General features: G+C 30.2%; 1 protein-coding gene across 1 annotated transcript in view; it reads right to left on the minus strand.

The window, feature by feature from the left end:
• LOC106686460 (uncharacterized) overlaps positions 1 to 10,193 on the minus strand; it is a gene marked incomplete at its 3' end in the record, with an annotated part of 330,086 nt that overhangs the window by 281,800 nt on the left and 38,093 nt on the right. The window lies entirely within an intron of this gene.

Raw genomic sequence — 10,193 nt, forward strand, 5'->3', positions numbered from 1 at the left:
ATATATATATATATATATATATATATATTGCTATGTATTAATATTGTTGGACTTAAGAGAAATCAGGTTAAATTCAATATATATTCTGAATCTTAATAATAGTAGTGACTGATTCCCAGGTTCAAAGGGTTGGTAGTGGCGGCTCAATGGTAACACAGAGAGATCACAACTTTAGCTAAGTATTGCTGAGTGCCTCTGAACAATTACTAGACAAGGGTTTCGGCAGTATCATGATCAGCCATAAAAAGAAGCGGAATAATATGAGAGTGTTTTCGAAATCAAAGGGTGAGAAGCCGCCTCGGTGTTTTGGTTGGTGCTGTTTTCTAACTCCAAAATTTGAAGTGGAGGGAATTAAATAATTTCATTAAGGAATATAACGAAAGTAGATCATTGTGAGGAAGGATTTGAAAGAGGAACCAAGGCAGACTAATGAGAAGGAACTGCCAAAGCCAGGCTGATGCCTAGGAAGCCAAGGCCCGCAACATGCATAGACTGTAATGCAAGTCGCAAACCATTTATATATATATTAAAATCAATAGAATAACAATTAAACACAGTATTGTCAATCCATGCTACATTAATTAAAGTTAAAATCAACTTGTTTTGACTCATAAGCTCTCATATTTTATAAAATATATTTCAATTGTAAATAACTAAATATAATCTGATGTTTCCCCTACTTGATTTTATGGTTCAAACATCCTGTATACCACCTAATTACCATTGCTTAGAAAGTTGGTTTACACAACATCTTTGGGAAAGAAGTTCAATTATTAACTACTAACAATTATATCTAGAATGTCATAGTTAGAGGGCCTCTGGTATCTAGTAATTGGTTTTAATATATTGGTAATACATTTCTAAGAACTTTAGATTGGTTATATAATAAATGCTATTTCTGGGATCCCATTTCCCTTAAGACCGCGGTACCCAGAAACCTAGCAACATATGGGATACCATGCAAATAGTTAACCAAAATTTTGATATTGAAAACGATACCGATAATAATGCCATGCACATATCAAACAATCAACTCTTAGAAAATTGTTGAGTGAATTAAAAGATGCTGAACACTATGGCACTAGCACAATTAAAAAGGAAAAGTGTTGAACATAAATCAACTATCAATTAATTCTGGCAAATTTGAGAAGAAACATCTAAGTGTTATAACCTAAAGTAACTGTAGTAATTCACCTTAGAGAAAAAATATATCTTTACCGCAACAAGTGATGAAGGATCAGGGGTACTTTCTAAGGAAATACTATCACTAGACCAACGCTTTTGAAAGGAGGTGATTGATTGGAGGTGTGACTTGAGGGCGTCCGAATTCCCAGGTCTGACTCACAGCTAAAGTAAAACAGATAATAATTACCTGCCAAAGCGTGATTCGAACCTAGGTGCTTAGAGTGACTTACCAATGAGCTACCCGACCACAACACACACATAAATAAAATTTTTGAATTAGTTTTTCTTAATTTTGTTCTTGGCTTCACTTACCGTTTAAGTAACTACCTTCTTGTATAAAGCAATCGACGGCCGATATATATCTCATTAGTGTTATAATATATTTATTACTTCACTTTATGTGTAATTTATTACCCAATTGTGGTATATTCCAAAACAATATTATAATAAGGAGATGGATGACATAAATCTCGTGCGTGGGACTGAAGCTATCGACCAGAGTTGAACGACACTGAGCGGGCAACTATACTCTGCGGATTATCCTGTTATCCTGAGCTCCCATTGGCTGCCCTCATCTGCCAATCACATTTGACACAATTGATAAATCCTATCCTACACCGCAATAAACCCATGGATCTATATACTTTGTCTGTATTAGTATTGGCAGGAGAAATATTAAAACAACTGACCAGCATTCATTTAAAAACTCTTAAATAAAGGATCATGCCATCTTTCTGAAGGTTATGTTTTGTTTAAACATTTATTTTGTTTTATCTTTTAAAGTAATAAGAACAAATACATTAAGTAATTAGTCTGTCTGTCAAGTTAATTAAATTTAAAGAACACTTTAAGCAAAAAATATTTACGAAGAGAAGATGGTCAAAGTGAAACACAAATAAGTTGGTGTAAACTATTTAATTGTGCTAACGTTTCGGCTAGAGTTTCTGGCCTTCTTCAGAGCTAAGAACAGAACAACCATAGATAACAACCACAGTAGGCATAGAAAATTAAAAAAAAAAAAGTAGAAACAGAATTACATAAAATGAATAATTTTACAAAATAGAATTAATAAAATGAAGTGATGAGAGAAGTGGGAAATAGAATGTATACATAGGTAATTGGTCATCATCAAAGAAAATTTAATAAAATAACAGTTATAATTACTAACTTATTTTAACAGGATTAAAACATTGTTACTTATAATTACTATACCTTAATTTTATCAACAGCCTCATATTTTTTGTTATATAGGTTTATTTTAACTGTGCTAAATTGACTTGAGAATAGAAGCCTAAAATTTCAATAAATAAATTAGGGTATGCAAATTATAATTAATGGCGCTTGCTGTTTTTAATAAATTAATAATTAAAACTGTTATTTTATGAGATTGTCCTTGTAGATGCGAGCATCGGTCGAAACGTTGGGCATGTAATGTGTTTTAAGAAAGCAGGTTGAGACAATTCGGATTATAATTGTTATAATTAATGTAAATTATTAATTTTTATCATAAAAACATTTAATTTAGACATCATCAAAGAAATACTCCAATTCTTTTAATAATACTTTGATACTACTGCTGATAAAGTTCCTCATATTCGCTCAAGCCCCTACAGAGTTCACGAGGTGATGTTTATTTTTCAATTAGCAAAGCTTCTTAACCACTTCTTACGATCAGAAGTCGAAAAAAATCGTCTAATTGTTGTTGTTGCTGTTGGCTGGGGCTTTAAAGCCTGAAAACCTGAGGTCATCAACACCCATCTTTCGCACTTTATAATTCTATTTCAAGATTTGATACTCTTTAAATAATTTCGAAAAAAAAATTAAATAATTACTTATTTTAGAATTATTTAGTACGTATAGCAAACCTTCGGGTTTAAATCTTATTCAAAAGCCATTCCTTTTTAAGAAAACCAAAACCATTTCCACGTTCTTCTGGTCATCATTCAGAGCATCCGATACACTCGATCCCACTCCCAATCTTTTTAAGTTCATGGAATAGAAATGACATTCTTCAAATTTGTGACTGACAGTAAGTACCCTGTTGCAGTATTGACCCTGCGATTGGAACGGTTTTATATGGTCCATGATTTAAAGGTTTTTTTAAATAGTTTTTAATTTGCTTGGCGGGCTTTCATTCCACATGGCTTGCCAACTAGCTGATATTTCATTTTTCATCGGAAGACTTATTTCTTGGGGTGTCAAAATGGCTGCGCCCTGATCTGGAAGAGTAAGAGCTTGTTTAGCTGTAATGTCCGCCAGTTCATTTCCAGCGATCCCCACGTAAATCGTCAAAGTAATTTAATTCCCTGTATCTAATTCATCATCAAAAGTTGAGTATTAATGTACGATCAAGGAAACTCGTGAGCATATAGAAGAACAATGCCTATAGTATAACTGACAATGTAGATAAATGTAAGAGTGAACGTTCCGCAACTGTGAATATACACTCAATACAATTAAAATCATAATTAATTTCATATTGTTTACCTTTGCATAGGAAATCCACCTGTCGAAGGCTGTATTGTAATTCAGTTCAATGCTTTCATAATATAGAAAGTTATACTAGACATTGCCTATATTCTTGACCCTAGGATTTGGGTAGTACCATTAGTTTGTTGAATCTTCTAAACTCCAAAATGTCTTCAAATTAGGTTTAAAGCTAATAATCGATTGATCGAATGCTTAACGTACGACTAATATGACTTATAAAAAAGTTTGTTAGAATGTAAAAAGTAAATAATAATTCAATGTTTAAAGAGATTCATGTCAACCAGTTAGGAACGGAAGAGTAGGTGAATTCACGGGTTTTCTTACTTTTTCATAACATTTTTCATTAGGAAAATATATTTCTTGTTGCTTATATTCCATAAAACCGATATAAAATAAGTAAGAAAATTCGCGACAAATTTCAATAGAAAAAAAAGACAACGTAAAACCAATAAATTAGTAAGACACTTTTTTTAAAAGTATATAGCAATAAACCTATACAACATCCCTCCTCCAACCCCCCTCCAAATATTGGTTATAACAACAAAACGTAAGAGAAAATTCTTTTCTATTTCTATCCATGGTTTTCATGAAGAGGGTTGAGAAGATAGAATTTACTTTAAACCTTTAAAATAAATCCCACCAAATCACATTTACCCTTCGTCTTGCCCCACAGTATCTTTTAATAATACCCCACTTATTCCTGTTGAACAGATCCGTTACTTAGGACTAAATCTGGACAAACGATTGACATAGAATCCTCATACAAAACTGAAAAAAACAGGAAATTGCTGGTTGATTCCGACTATTACAACATTTACTAGACAAAAAGTCTAAACCTCCAACACATTACAAAAGACTGATCTACATGACTGTACCATGAATGACTATGACCACTGAACCATCAAATTCCTCCCAAATCCTTCGTGAAATCCTGAATGCTCCTTACTTTGTCACAGATCAAATCATCCATCAGGACCTCAATGTCCCATATGTTGCCGATTTGGCCAGAACCAGATACCCATCCTTCCATGATAAACTTCCGAATCACCCAAACCACCTCGTTTCTAACCTGGCTTTTCCTTCATTACCTCATAATCCTCTTAGGCGTATGAATTGATGATAGCCTCGAGATCTTCTCTTCTAGAAATGTTTTTGGAGTTTTATCAATGGGTAGATTCTCACATGTTTGTATCATGTCATTGTATCACTTACAGAAAATTTACTTGATGAATGGATATGTATGTATATAGTTATAAATACAAATTAATAAATGATTAAAAAAAAACTTCCTCTATCAACAGCATAATCAAAATTAATGATTCATATATTAATGATAACATTTATCTCGTGTTTAGATCATTAATATATAGAGGGATATTAATGATCTAAACACATATCATAAAATCATAGCTACATATATCATTGAATATGAGGTGACGGCGCTATCTGATATGATAAGTTTTAGGTCATATCATTTATTTATATTTTAGTCATAATCTGAATAATAATATGGTTAATAAATATCTTACAAAAATAACATTTTGTAGTTGATTAATTTTTATGGTGTTTAAAATGTTCACATTTCAGTAATTATACGTCATAATTATATATGAAAAAATTATTCGGCATTTTAAAAAGTTTCTTATATCGCTTATTTGAAAATTCACCTGATTTTTTATTTTGTTTTTATTAAATCACTATTTAGTCACAAACTATGCATTATAATTTTATTTCCACGCCCAAAAGCAAGCCACCAATATTTTTTTGCCATGACGTCAGTTCGACATAAACATACTCTAGGCTTATTTACTCAGTTCAAGTCTTATATTAATTTATTTCGTAGATTAACATGTTAGTTATTTAGGCAATTATCTTATATGAGTTATATTCCATATCGCATCTGTAGTACCTAATGCTGATATAAAGACTCTACAAAAATTTGTTGTCTATTTCCAGATAAAAAGATTTAGCTAAAACTAGCTATATGTAATTCAAAAGTATTATCAAATCTAAATAATAGATTTTATTTTTGTGAAGATCAGTTGGATTAAGAATAATGCAAGCCACAAATTTTAACTTTTAGTTGGAAAACCGTATGGAAAGTTATGATAGATACAAAATAATTGGTAAATACGTAAATAACCAAAATACGTAATAATTTAAACACAGCTAGAAAGTATGAACAGCTAAATCAGTGTTTTGATGACTGCAAGCGTTTTCCTTCTCCTGGTACACAGAATATGTCAGGTATTAAAACTAAAATTAAAAATTATTCCGATATTTATATTAGGTAAACATATATGAGTGAGTTTATGAATTGACTAACGATAATATTAGCGTTTTTTCAATTTTTTTTCTGTTGCTTATTTTATAAATACTACGATAGGGAGATATAATAGCAAATATTAGTTGATTATTTTTACACAAATATTTTATTTATAGTGATATATGTATAAGAACTATTGAGGAAAAAAATGTTAATTGTTTTATAAAAGCAAAATCTTGTTTACAATTATGACTAAAGATAGAACAGAAAAGACAGGAATGAGTAATATATAGCTAAGCTGGTGATAAAATAGATATATTCAATTTTAAAATTAGCAAATTTTAAGGAATTGATGGAATCATCATAAGGATCATTTAACCATTCGTTGTCAGATCATTTTCAAAAAACATATCTAGATCATTGATATTTCGCTCTTACAAAATTAAGTAAGAGGGGACTCAATAATTTTATTTAAAAACAATAATAATAACCATAAAAATTTTTTAATTGGCGTACATATTAAAAATAAATAAAAGTCTTAATTGAAGTAATTGAAATTGGTTTTAATTCTCATAAAACAGGTAATATATTTAATGATAAATAAGGTTAGCAAAAATGTTTTAATAAAACAAAAATTCAATAATATATGTAAAGTCGGTTATTTAATTAATTTAATCAAACTAGTCAATTTATAATTTATTTTATTATAAATTCAATTTTTAGCTAAGAACAGCATAAATTTCAAGAGTTTAAATTGTAAAGATATTTAAAATATTAAAAACCTTGGAAACAAAGCTCGTAGATACATAGGAACTTATATCCTGAGAATTCCACACATCACCTAAGCCAAAAGCATCCACGCGTGGATGGGGGCTTCGACATATCTCAAATAGTTGGGATGATCTTCAGGAACTATGTCTAACAGAAACTGTTCCTGGACCAACCTCAGTATTGCCAAATTATTCATCGATTACCTGTTTCCAGTTGAGGTCAATGAGAATATCGATACTTGAATACCAACTCACATATAACTTTAATCGTTAATTAGGATTATATACTATATTTTCATTGTTAATTAAATTGGATTACACAATAATAAACCATTCGAAAATTAATTTAAATTTATAATCTTATGAATAGGAAACCTAAATGAGGCGGTCTTTGAGAAAAAATTCTGTCCATATTGTGTCAAAATTAATTTTGGTCAAGTATCGTAAATTATCTGTGGTAAGAAATCTACGACTGATATATTTTTGATCCCATAGCCGATAGTCATTACCTTATAGAGCTTTGAAGTTCATGTTCTTTGCAAATGGATTTTGTCGATTAGATATAAATCTGAATTGACATAATTTTTTTTTCATAAACAGACAATATTTTGAACTGAGGTTCCTAAAATAAAAAAAATAATAAATCTGTTTTTTATAGGGAGTCCGACGGTGCTCATTAAATAAAACCGAGGATAATGGAGTAAACAACTACTAAACATATTCAAAACCTTTTTAATGAAACTGAAAACACTTCTTTAAATAATGATTATATTAAGTAACCATGATTTAAAAAAAAAATCATATAACTTTGACTGATTTTTTATTTTGTTTTTATGAACTAGTAAATATATTAACAAGGCACTGAATTTCCTAAGTAAGATGAAAAAAAATTGAATTTTGAAAAACATACAGCATAAATCTTACTAAATATATACCAATAATTTTCTCTGTTCTTAAGGAAAAAGGCTTTTATTTCATCACATAAAATTGGTCAGCTCTAATGAAGTTTAGATGGCACAAAAATTAGATTCAATGTAACGGTTTGTTTCCAGGGATAAAGAGAGGACAGTAGCCAAATCATTATATAATTTAATAATCGCTCTTGGTTAATGGATTGATTAAAAAACAAAACAAGTATTTCGGTCTCATTAAAAAGTTTGAAAAAACAGAAGGACAATTTACTTTAATAAAATTAAGGGGGTCAAAATAACTCAAACAGAAAATAAACTATTTATTATGAGCTAACGTTTCGCCCCACGTTGCAAGCCTTCATCAGGGCTAAAAAAAACAACTACAATTAAGTAACATGGTAAGAGAATAAGATGAAATTAAGTAAAAATAAACAACATTATGTTTAAAAAAGATGTAAAATGTATGAAAATTTACATAAAATTGAGGAAAGTAAATTAAATAGAATAGAATAAACTGTACAGTCAATGTATAAATAACAAGAAATACAAACACGTATTAAGCATATATATAACAGAGAGATAATAACAATTAAAAAATAAATAAAAGAGAAATCTAAAAAATACAGTACATACAGACGAGGAAAAAAAAATAAAAAGGAAACTGAAGGATATAGTAAGATACCCACTTTACAGAATGAAGGAAAGCCAAAGAATGATTTGGGGCATTTTAATAGTATCAACAGGGGAGAGGAGAAAAGAGAATTTAACATTTGAAAATAAAATAAAAAACTATAAAAACATAAATTATATATATATAATTATAAACTACACTTTAATAATAACACACTTTCCATTAACTTTCTTTCTACAACTTTTTTATTTTACAAATATGATTCGTGGTAGTTTGGTCCAGTTGAAAACTTCCAACTTTCAATTATAACCAAACTTTAATTCATTTATGAATTCAAGAAGATTTCATTCAAGAGACGCTCAACCTTTCAGCGAACAGCCCTGAAGAAGGCTAGAAACTCTAGCCGAAACGTCGGCACATTAAAATAAGTTAATCATACTTATTTGTGTTTCATTGACCGCACCCCCAACCATCTTCTCCTCATTTATCTCCTTATTATTTTACAGTCAACTATCTCTCATAATTTTTAATTCATTTAATATTTACTTACAGGCGCAAAAGAATACCCTAAGTGCAACACTGAATTGCTATGCGGGCCAAACTATAACCACTGCGCCTCTGGTTTAGTTCACCGTGGCCTAGTGATTTAGGCGTGCGGCAAGAAATTAAGGTAATAAAATATCCGTTATTGTCCAAAAAAAAACGTTCACACTGTGCCAATATACATACTTTTTTTATTGATAGATTTATTTATTGATAGATAATACAATCTGCCACACAGTTGTTGGAAATAGTTAATAGTGATGAATGATCTCATACATACTAAAATTAAAAAAAAAAAAAAAACTCTCTGAAAATATATACAAACAAAAGAGTAAACAAGATAAACATAACCAAACTATCTGCATGAAAAATAAATAAATAAAATAACATAATGATAAAATAATATATACAATAATATACATACTAAAAAAAAACTCAACAAAGAACTCAGAATCACTTGGGTCGGATTGTGAATTCTGAGAACATTGAACAAAAACTCCCATACTTCCTCTGATGAACCCGGGAGAGGTATAGTATTGAGAATTTCTCAAGACTCCTCGCAACGCTAAAAATTTTTCTCACCAGAACACTCCTTACGTAACATATTTTTCTTATTTGAGTATTTTACTCACCCGGACACTACCTATGTTTATTTTAAATCATAAGCCGAAGTAAGATCTAAGATCTTTTACGAAATTTTGATTCTTCCGCCCTTAATGAATGAGTTACAATCTTTAATTTCAATTTCAAATTTTATTGAAAACCCCCTAGTTTCTAATCTTGCACCCTCTTCCATTCCTGACAATCCTCTGAGGCGCCTGAAAAGAAGATGGCTACGAGACCAGCTAATGTAAAATGTCATTAGAGTGCTACCAATGGGTAGTTTCTCTACACGCCTGTAACTCTCCAATTTAATTTAGATCAGATTTACTAAATATATTATAATGTAAAGTTGTAAATAGCAATAAATAAATATTTAAGAAATTATTGAATCATAAACATATTTGTCGTCATCACATCCAATTATTTAAAAAAAAAAATAGTACTGTTTACGCTCTTTATTATTTATTTCCATAGTTTTTATTTCCTTTTATAAGTCAAAGCCTAAAAGCTGTTTATTTGTTTTATAACGAAAGAGGAATCGATCTATTAATTTGTATATTGTTGATGTACGGTAGAGGTGTTGTTTAATGCCGGGGTTTGCTGTTCATTTGAACCTAGACATTACGGAGTATCTATAGTGTAAGGTAAGGGACTGCGGCTGTGATGTTTAAATGTGTTGGCCTCTTGCTAGTAATAGCGATAACTTAATTAATGCCATCTATTTTACAGTGAAAAGATTCGATCCTCATCCGGACGGCCTCATTACTGGTCAGACCTTCCATTCGCCGTTTTTA

Source organism: Halyomorpha halys, unplaced genomic scaffold (assembly GCF_000696795.3).
Source record: "Halyomorpha halys isolate HHAL.00 unplaced genomic scaffold, Hhal_1.1 Scaffold823.1, whole genome shotgun sequence".
Lineage (NCBI taxonomy): Eukaryota > Metazoa > Arthropoda > Insecta > Hemiptera > Pentatomidae > Halyomorpha > Halyomorpha halys.